Raw genomic sequence first — 10,799 nt, forward strand, 5'->3', positions numbered from 1 at the left:
CCCTGTCCTGTCGCATTAAATTCATAAATTAGGGCCTAATGAATGTATTTAATTGACTGTACTGTGACTCATTAAAATATTGAAATTGTTGCATGTATATTTTTGTTGAGTATAGATAGACATTTACATTTAGTGCAATAGATAGGTGTAGGACACATTTATTCATTACTAGCCATGTGTGATTGTATATATTTTTTTCTTGAATCTCTCTTTCAGCATCTCTTTCTCCAGATCTCAGCCTGCTGCGAAGACGGTCCCTCTGTCTCCTGGTGACCCCCGCCTCTGCCGCAGCAAATCAGACATGATCCCTCAGTCACGCTCCCCACTCTGGCCCCTCCCACCCGTGTCAACCCCTTCTCCTGCGAGAGGACCTTAACGGAGGCAAGATCAAACTGTTTGACACGCCCAGCAAGTCAGTCATCTCTTTAACGTTCACCTTACCCCAACCTCTGGACCCCTGTACCACCCCTCTGACAGAGCGGGGGGTGGGGGTATGCCCGAGGAAGGCTCCATAGACGCTGCCTGTCCCTACCCTGCACCCCTCCTCCAGATCTCCTGCCCCCCACCACCAAAGACAATAGTGCAGAGAAAACAGACCTAGGGACTGATAGTAATGAGAGGAATGGAGAGGAGGAGGAGAGGAAATCTTAGAAGAGAGGTTTACCTTTGAGTCTGAGTTCGTGGTCGAAGAGGATGTGGAGAGGAGGAAGAGCAGCGAGGGCCTCACTGCCGATGACTCCGGGCTTCCTCTCGACCCAGAGCTGCTGTCATTAGACCAGCTATGTGACGAGGAGGAAGTGGACACAAGCAGCCTGGAGGAAGAACCCATGGACTGCACCAGCTCCCCGACACTCTAGATGGCACTCAACCTACATTCCTGCCTTATTCCAACCCCTCACACCCACCCCCTACATTCACCAATGGCTGGGGTAATGTTCCCCCATATCCAATGACCCTCCCTGCTTGCCCCCCTACCCCTTGCCCCACCTAGGATGGGGGGCACCCAACGGGTACCACTCCACTCCTGGGGGGCCCATAGGGGCTCGCCGTTCAGCACCGGTAACGGCACGACGGTTCCGCTCCCTCTCTGGAGCAGGAGGAGGTTATCTCGTGTTCTGGATGTTGCCTGGCGGGGCTCCGGTTCCCCTCGCTGTGTTTCCGCGCACCCCCTCACAGGAACCCCTATAAGAACCTGAACAGGGACAGTACGGGAGCCAACAGAGGGCTGCTCTATAAAGGTCCTAAGGGGCGACCGTCCTCGCCTACCAACCCAGAGCCTGGCCAAGCCCTGCCTGGGGGCAAACATAGATACAGAATGCTAACCACAGATCTAGGATCAGATTACACCAAATCCCAACCGTTTTTTTTTTTTTTAGGAGGAGACTAAACTGACCTTAGATCAGTGCCTGAGGGAGCTACTTCATTCCATTCTTACTCACAGTGACATGGGAGGTAAAGCTGCTGGTGTGGATGCACTGCTGTGCTGGTTGCCTATAAGTGATGGTATGGCGCCCTCTGCTGGACTGAGGCGGTAATGATTGTAATAATATAGTCAACACCTATAACTTAATAATGCTGTACTGACTGTAAAGGAGTGAGCGGCGATCACTGTTTCCTACAGCAGATGCAGGCTTGTAGACTGACTGATTCATAAAAAAAAAGCAACGACAATACTTTCCCTCAGCATGGCAACACGTATTGGTCAGAGCCATATTTCAAATGTATACATGGCTTTGGTATTGGACCAGTCCCTGGGTTATGTGTGTGTTCTGATATCCTCCCTATCGTGGGGGTTCTATGGCTGCTTCCCTGACAGTCAGTTGTAAAAAAAAAAAACATATTTTTGACTTATGTTGAAGTGTTATGATTTGTATGTTTTGATACTGTCTCAATGGGTTTATGCTCAGCAGTTTGCCTTTGTGTTCAGACTGCTGTATGCTGCACCCTGGAGAGGCCATGAGCAGGGCAGTATGTGTGTGCACCAGTGAGCCATACACTGTTCTGTTGACTGATACAGTATGTGACTGACGCTGTACGTTGTCTTATGTTCCTCATCCTCGAACGGCACTTGTATTATATCGTGACTTGTTATTATTTGAGAATGAATGGTCAAAGACCTACTTCAACAAAGTATAGATGAATATTATTTAAATGGCATTGAATAAAACTATAGAATGGACAGACTGTCCGTGTGATTTATTTTTCTTTAGCTGGATTGCAGGATTTCTCGCCAACTCTGCTGGCCCACATGGCCATGAATATCTAAGAAGCATTATGTATCCATGTTTATTTATTTTGTAGTAGTGTGTCTGTGTACAGATGTAGGATCTTAATTTGATCACCCTGTTGCAGGGGAACTTTCCTGCAATGCAGGACTTTTAAAAAGTTGTGTATTTGAGGCTTAAAAAGGCTTTTGAAGTTTAATTTCCCCCTTTCTGAAATTTGACTTGATTCTCTGTAATGAAAAATGATATCAAACCATACACATGTCTAAATTATAATATGCTGTTGCTGTGTGGTTATTTTCCTGCTGTAGCAGAGACTCAAATTAAGATCCAACATTGTACTGTACCAACATTACTAAGAAAATAGGGACTCAAATCTAGGCACTTATACAAAAACAAACATTTATTCTTACACAAAGCTTGCAAGGTGGTTTAAATCAAGTTTTATCGGTCACATACACAGGGTTAGCAGATGTTATTACAAGTGTAGTGGTCTTTTTCTGTCTGTCTTGCTGCTCACCTCTATAACGTCAGTTTTCGTGACTGTCTCGCGCACTGTGACTGTCTCGCGCACTGTGACTGTCTCGCGCACTGTGACTGTCTCGCGCACTGTGACTGTCTCGCGCACTGTGACTGTCAAACCCTTGACTTTTTCCACGTTTTGTTACAGCCTGAATTTAAAATTGATTAAATTAGGATTTGTCACAATACCCACCAATGTTTTACACATTTGTTCAAATGACTAAAATGTTAAAGCTGAAATGTCTTGTAAATTAGTATTCAACCCCTTTTATGGCAAGCCTGAACTTAGAGTAAAAATGTGTAACAAGTCATGCTATGTTGCATGGACTAACTCTGTGTGCAATAATGGTGTTTAAACATGATTTTCGAATGACTACCTCATCTCTTTACCCCATACAATTATCTGTCCCTCAGCCAAGCAATGAATTTCAAGGACGGATTCAACAAACACTAGAGGTTTTCCAATGCCTCGCAAAGGGCACCTATTGTTAGATGGGTCAAAATATAGAAGCAGACATTGAATATCCCTTTGAACATGGTGACCTTAGCAATTACACTTTGGATGGTGTAACAAAACACCCAGTCACTACGAAGATGCAGGCGTCCTAACTCGGTCAACAGAGAGGAAGGAAAATGCTCAGTTTTCACCATGAGGTGACTTTAAACCAGTTTGAGTTAAATTGCTGTGATATGAAAACTTCCAGATTGTAGTTCCTCCACAATACTAACCTAATTCACAGTGAAAAGGGAATCTGGACAGAATAATACCATTTCAAACATGCATCCTGTTTGCAAAAAAGGCACTAAAGCAATACCATAAATGTGGCTAAAAATCCAGCTTTCAGCAGGACAATAACTTAAAACTCAAGTGCAATTATACACCAGTTACATACCAAGACATTGTATGTTCCTTAGTGGCCTAGTTACAGTTTTGACTTAAATGGGTTTGAAAATCTATGGCAGGACATGAAAATGTCTGTCTAGCAATGATCAACAACCAACTTGAAAGAGCTTGAATTATTTTTTTTTTAAATAATGGGAAATATTGTACAATCCAGGTTTGCAAAAGCTCTTAAAGACTTACCCAGAAAGACTCGCAGTTGTAATTGCTGCCAAAGTTGATTCTAACATAATGACTCACAAGGTTGAATACTTGTCCAATCAAAACAATTGTTTTTATTTTTACATCACTTTTTTTAAGTTAGAATTTTACTTCCATTTTGACAGTGTCTTTTGCGTAGATCATTGACAATATTTGAATCCCACTTTGTGAGACAACAAAATGTGGAAGAAGTGTAGTGCTGTGAATACTTTCTGAAGGTGCAGTATACAGTATATTTCCACACTGAGGTTAGAATAATACTGTGAAAATTGTGCAAATAATGCCTTTTTTAGAAATGTCAGCCTGTTTGTTGGGACGGAGTTTTGGTTTGCGTGGTGACATCACCAGGCAGTAAATCAGTTCGAGATTCTCTGGTGCTTTTGTATACTTTTTAGCCAGTAGTTCTGAAAGTAGTATTCACGAGCTAAAAGTTGTCCCCGAAAATTGCGTACTACGTCGTATGTGCACCAAGTCATTGTCATTTCTCTCTCTCTCTCACTCTGCTGTGGATGCATGATGTGCTTCTTGTTAACTTTCACGCATATGGCGAAGGGCTGAAGCACATTGGTTGAACTGGAATTGCTGGGGGGACTGGCACACACGGGGAAAATGTCGTAGCACAGCTTCCAGAAATATGGTTGCTTTCAAACTAGGGACTTTGTGGCTAATCGAGGTAAAATAATAATTCTGCACATAGATTATGCATGTATGGGGCGACAGGGTAGCATAGTGGTTAGTGTTGGACTAGTAACCGGAAGGTTGCATGTTCAAACCCCGAGCTGACAAGGTACAAATCTGTCGTTCTGCCCCTGAACAGGCAGTTAACCCTGTTCCTAGGCAGTCATTGAAAATAAGAATTTGTTCTTAACTGACTTGCCTAGTTAAATAAAGGTAAAAATATATATATTTTTAAATGTATGAACTACACATTGACACATCAGCCCAAAGCGGGAGTATTTAAAAAATAAAAAATAAATAAATGTAAACTTAGTAGTTGCCAAGTTCCACAGCATGTCTTTACTAGAGCAATAAGAGTTCCAAACCACTCAGCCGTTCACAGCTAGTTTTCAGTTTTCCCCTCCCGACTCAGACCACTCTCAGACAGTCCTAGCAAAATTCTTGCTTGAGAAATTGCTCTTTGCTAAGAAGCTATTTCTGCTTCTTTTTCCCCATTTGAATTGAAAAAACAATCACAGTAATGTACTAATGAGTGAAATGAAATGGTTTAATATTGAGATAAAATGCTGCTGCATTGGACCTTTAAGCTTCAGATTATGTCATTTCCTCTTGAACACACAAGTACTGTATCACGTCCTGATTCCTCCACCCCTCTCTCTCTTTCTATCATCTCTCTCTCTCTCTCTCTCACACTCTCTCACTCTCTCTCTCACTACTGTCTGTGGATGTAGGTAAGTGACAGCTTACTCTACCGCTCTCCTTTTCAACTTTTACAAATGATTTGTCAAGCATTTTATAGACCGCTACATTGTGTGCATCAGTGGACTTGCATGAATGTGGTATCCCTCCCTAAAGGTGATTTTGTTTTGGAAAAATATTTAGTCTTAGTCCTCCTCAGTCTGTCCTTCTGTCCTTCTCACCCGGTGGTCCAGTTTACTAGCTTCCCTGTGTCACCATGGTGACGGTGCCAGGTGTACCGGCGACCCTTGTGTTAACAGGATTGTGTGTCGCTCTTCTCATCACAGGTGAGTCTGACTTGCTTTCTGTCCATCCATTTTGGGTGCAGTAACTGATCCAATTCACTGTCCTCTCACACTGTCTATGGGGGGCTCACCACAGGGATTCTCTATATTTAGGGTTTGATCTCAATGGCTTAAATGGCCAACTAAAGGTTCAAATAGTATAAAGTGTGTTGAACTGTAGTAATCCATTCAGGAACAGTTAAGTCAATTATGTTAAGTATGTATGAGTTGCGTCTTTAGGCATAGCCATCGTTGTTGCTGTGAGATCGTGAATATGAAAGTGTAGCCCATGTCGGAAGTGTGTGTGATCTATTCCTGTGTGTGTGTGTGTGTGTGTGTGTTGACTGTGAACCGTTTCGTGTGAACTCTCAGGATCATCTGGGACCTTCTGTACCACCAGTGTGGCTTCCCTGGATTTAGGATGCCTCCTGCGGTGGGATTGTCCTCAGGCCAACGCTAACACCACCACCTACACCGTCCAAACTAAGACTCAGGGGTGGGTCTGTCTCTCTGTCTGTGCTCACTATACTGACTGATCTAATCGACCAGTATCTAGCTCTGTGGAATGCTATATTACTGTGGCCCTACTTTCTAGAATGAGTAACTCATTATTTTACTGGGAATAAATCCATACGTTAATGTATGACGTTTTATTTTAAGTGTAATGTTCGTTCTGTGTGTAATTAGTATCTAGTCATTTTAAATATATTATTTTGAATTCAAGTCATTGCTTGGTTGAGGGTTCTAACAAGCAACGGGATCCTGACTCATTTACTGAATAATGAAAGTTAAAATGAATTGCGAACCGGTTTGGAGTTTAAGGGAAAGCTAGCCTAGAATGGAAAGGGAAAGTACATGATTGTTGATAGAACTACTGGCTCTGATGAAGGGGAGAAGAGCAGGAAAGAGGTAGTGTGAGAATTGATCATGTGTGGTTTTGGCAGAGAAACCTCAGAAGGGTTTTAATCAGTTAGATGAATCAGTCACTCCAGTCTATGGTTTATTGGCCTTAAAAGTAGATAGGAACTGATAGAGGGCACTACTGTTTTGTACCACAGCTGTGAAACCAAGCCCGTCGCACTCTCTGCCTGCTCCTCTCCTCTCAACTGGTTTCAGTCATAACCACCACCACCCAACTAGTCCAACAACCAGGGGGATGTGTGTTATCTTGCATGGGTATTTTCCGAAATCTCCACATACATTTCGAGTGAGTGACTAAGGTGAAACCCATGACTAGATTGGAATGGATTTGTGTGTGTGTTACAGAGATCCATGGCAGGACGTGGAGGGGTGTGTGCAGATCTCTGCCCAGCACTGTGACGTATCCCAGGCCTTCTCTGACTTTGAACTCTACAACATGATCCGCCTGGGCCTCCACCAGGGCCCTGGGAGCCCAGTCTGGACAAAACCACGCAAGTTTGACCCAAGTGATTTCAGTCAGTAACCTACCTCTCTGCTCTCAAGACCAATCACATATCTAAAATGCTGGTTTGTTGTTCCAATCAAATCAAATGTCACGTAGAGAGCATTTAAACATCTCATCACAGCTAAAGCTGCTGACATGAATAGGTTGGTGTGATTGAAATGACAAAGTGGCTTCTTCCCTTCTCCTCTCCTCAGCCTTTAACAGCCCCTCCATCTCTGTGTCTCTGTCTCGAGAGAGGCTGGTAGTGGAGGTGCACTTCCCCTGTTCTACCAACAGAGGGTGCTTTTTCCTCTGCCCAGAGCTGCTGTCCACTGTCAGAACTGATTGACCCCTGGGTCACAGTGACTGTATATAACCAACAGAACCACTCTGACTACAAGGTATCCCCGCTTGTGCCATCTGCAATACCACCTTTTGTTCACCACTCCATCTTCTCTCTTTCTTTCTGTCTCTCTCTCTCACACTCATGGTCCCTCCCTTTCCCCTGCTGCTATGTAAATCTGTGGAGTACACTTCTTAAAGTGCTCCAACCATATACGGTCATGTTGTCCAGTCTATGGTCTGCTGTGTGTTGTTTGTGTGCATCCGGTTAGTACAAGCTCCACAAGCTCTCTCTCTCTCTCTCTCTCTCTCTCTCTCTCTATCTCTATCTCTATCTCTATCTCTCATTCAAATGTTCCTTCCCAATTCCCTGATCCTGTTTCAGAGGCGTACTGGTTGGGCCCAGGAGGTGGTGTTCAGGGCTGAGTTCTCAGACCTGGTCCCAGGACAGGACTACTGTGCCTTGGCTAACTTCTCCTTTGGACCCCACCTTCCCCTGGCCTCCTCTCCCCCTCCCACCCCCTGTGTCCACCAGGCTGCCCCAGGACCAGGTGAGAGGTCATGGTTAGGGTTGATCCAAGGTGTGGACGTTAAGCTAGGGTTAGGGTTGATCCAAGGTGTGGAGGTTAAGCTAGGGTTAGGGTTGATCCAAGGTGTGGACGTTAAGCTAGGGTTAGGGTTGATCAAGGTGTGGACGTTAAGCTAGGGTTAGGGTTGATCCAAGGTGTGGACGTTAAGCTAGGGTTAGGGTTGATCCAAGGTGTGACGTTAAGCTAGGGTTAGGGTTGATCCAAGGTGTGGACGTTAAGCTAGGGTTAGGGTTGATCCAGGGTGTGGAAGTTAAGCTAGGGTTAGGGTTGATCCAGGGTGTGGACGTTAAACTAGGGTTAGGGTTGATCCAGGGTGTGGAAGTTAAGCTAGGGTTAGGGTTGATCCAGGGTGTGGCCGTTAAGCTAGGGTTAGGGTTGATCCAGGGTGTGGACGTTAAGCTAGGGTTAGGGTTGATCCAGGGTGTGGACGTTAAGCTAGGGTTAGTTGATCCAGGGTGTGGACGTTAAGCTAGGGTTAGGGTTGATCCAGGGTGTGGATGTTAAGCTAGGGTTAGGGTTGATCCAGGTGTGGACGTTAAGCTAGGGTTAGGGTTGATCCAGGGTGTGGACGTTAAGCTAGGGTTTGAGCTAATGTATACAACCGTGTTTTCACAATGAAATGTGTGTCTGTGTTCACCAGGGTTGCAGCCAGTGTTGTTGGGGATAGGAGTGTGTGCTGTGCTCTTCTCTGCTCTCCTGGCTCTTTATCGGCTGAAACAGAAACGAGATGCACCTCGCATTAACAGACTCCCCAAGACTCTAGTAAACTGTCCTTGTTCTCTTGACAGGCACACACACACTCACTCACTTACAGTATGCAGTGTATATATTTGATTTCAACCAAGTGTATAGTTCTATATATTACAGTACATATAGTCCATAGTCCTTGGGTATGTAATTGGGAATGCAATGCAGTGTTTCTGTGTTTTCACGCAGGCAACTCTCCAGGCATCCCTCCAGCACCCCGGAGTCCTCTTCAGACCCTGTTGACCCCAGTGACATCCATGTGGAGGTTGTGGACGACCACCTCTCCATCATTTCTTCCTTGTCCGGCTGTGTGTCTTCACCAACGCCCAGGCCCCAAGCTTGGGTGACGGGTACAGCAGCAAACCCTTCCCCGGTGACTACAGGTCAGGCAACATGGACTGGCACACTGGGGAGACGCTGAGCTGGGCCTGAACTCTGGCAGCACCCTGTCCCTGCAATGCTCCACTGTGCCTATAGGGCTACATATGATGCAGTGCAACGGTTCACCTCTACGACCACATCCAGGGCCACGGTGCCAACACTACCCTACCTTGATTCTCTTTCTCTGTCAGAGGCTGGGGAGGGCCAGGGTCCCGCTGTGCTCAGTGAGGTTTGGGGGCGAGTGAAGGGGTGAGAACCTGGAGGGACTACAGTGGTGTAACCGGTAGCATGTTGAACTGCAGTACCCATAATGCTATGTACAACATATTCTGATGCAGTTGATTTTGGAGGAGATGAGATGGGACAGAACTGAACCCAATGAAAAGTAATGGCGGTCCTATGTAGCTCCGCTGTTAAAAAGCAATGGCACTATCAAACGGCAGGGTTGTGGATTAGATTCTCACCAGAATCACATACTAAAAATGTATGCACTCACTGTAGTGTAGGTCGCTATGGATACAAGTTGAACATCTGCTGAGTGGCATTGGTAACCTGGTTCTGCCGTATATAGCTGTCGAAGGCGACATGGCTGGGAACTGAAGCGCCATGCTCAGTTTGAACAACAACACTGACAACCACAGCTTTGTTTTACACCGTTTGTTTAGTAGGGTTCACAATATGGACCACTTCTGTCATCCGCAGAGCCGGGGTGATGACAGATTGATGAACAAATCAATAGGGCCCCTGTTGGAGCGAGCAGAGCCTCTCATTCACAGGTACAGCTGGGTCTTTGGGAGGGTTTGCTTGAGGGGTGCTGAGAGTAGTGTGTCAAGTGCAAAAACGTTATTGTCCATGTTTGTTTAAAATGTGAATTTATCTTTGGCTTATGGGCATACATTTTCAGTTACAGCCGGGGCAGGGGTTGTTCTTTCAGAGGTCTATGGAGAGCAATATTTGTTTCAGGAGATCCCCTGCCCCCACCCTTCACTGGACTGTGATATGGATAATGGCGATTTTAGCATGTACATTTTGTGTGGCAAAAACAAATGTGGGCAGCAAAGCCACAACACTAAACAATACCTTAATTGTACTATAATGGTGACATACGGTGCCGACAAACTGTTAGGGCCGATATAAAGCTGTCCCAACACCAGTCACACAACAGCATCTTACCACTGCTACACCTGGCTATCAGCAGAGCCTTGTTTGGCAGAGAAACAGTTCATTCAGCCTCATTTACTGCCTTTTAAAAAAAAAATTGCTGACATGGCTGAATTGAGATGTATGAACTATGGTATAAGGGAACAACAAGAGGATAAGAGGCAATCTGTAATTTCGATTAAGAAATTAATGAGCGAGCTAGGACGGACATAGTCAATGCAACTATTTGTTCAGCACTTTTGAAATGTACAGCAACAGAATTCGGAACATGGGCCATTCTTAGTGTTCTTCCTGTACACCAAGTCAGAACCATAGGATAAATAAAGGGGGCATATAAGCAGACAATGAAAGCTCTTACAATATTCAATGATGACATTTCTCAAAAACAGGTTATAAGATACATGTGCACCACCAAAAAATGTAAAGATGAAAATAGACCAAATTATTAGGGTGAGGCACATGGGCTACTAACCGCTTACTACACAACATGCACTTAGTATTACTTTCTTAGCTACAGTATACATATCTCCCTGGCATATTACATCATTTATGCAGCAGCATACAATACATTTTTGGACTCCCCTTGTTGTGCTGTGTTCACTTGAACAAGAAGGTGGTGGTGCG

Source organism: Oncorhynchus keta, unplaced genomic scaffold (assembly GCF_023373465.1).
Source record: "Oncorhynchus keta strain PuntledgeMale-10-30-2019 unplaced genomic scaffold, Oket_V2 Un_contig_13753_pilon_pilon, whole genome shotgun sequence".
NCBI classification, from domain to species: Eukaryota; Metazoa; Chordata; class Actinopteri; order Salmoniformes; family Salmonidae; genus Oncorhynchus; species Oncorhynchus keta.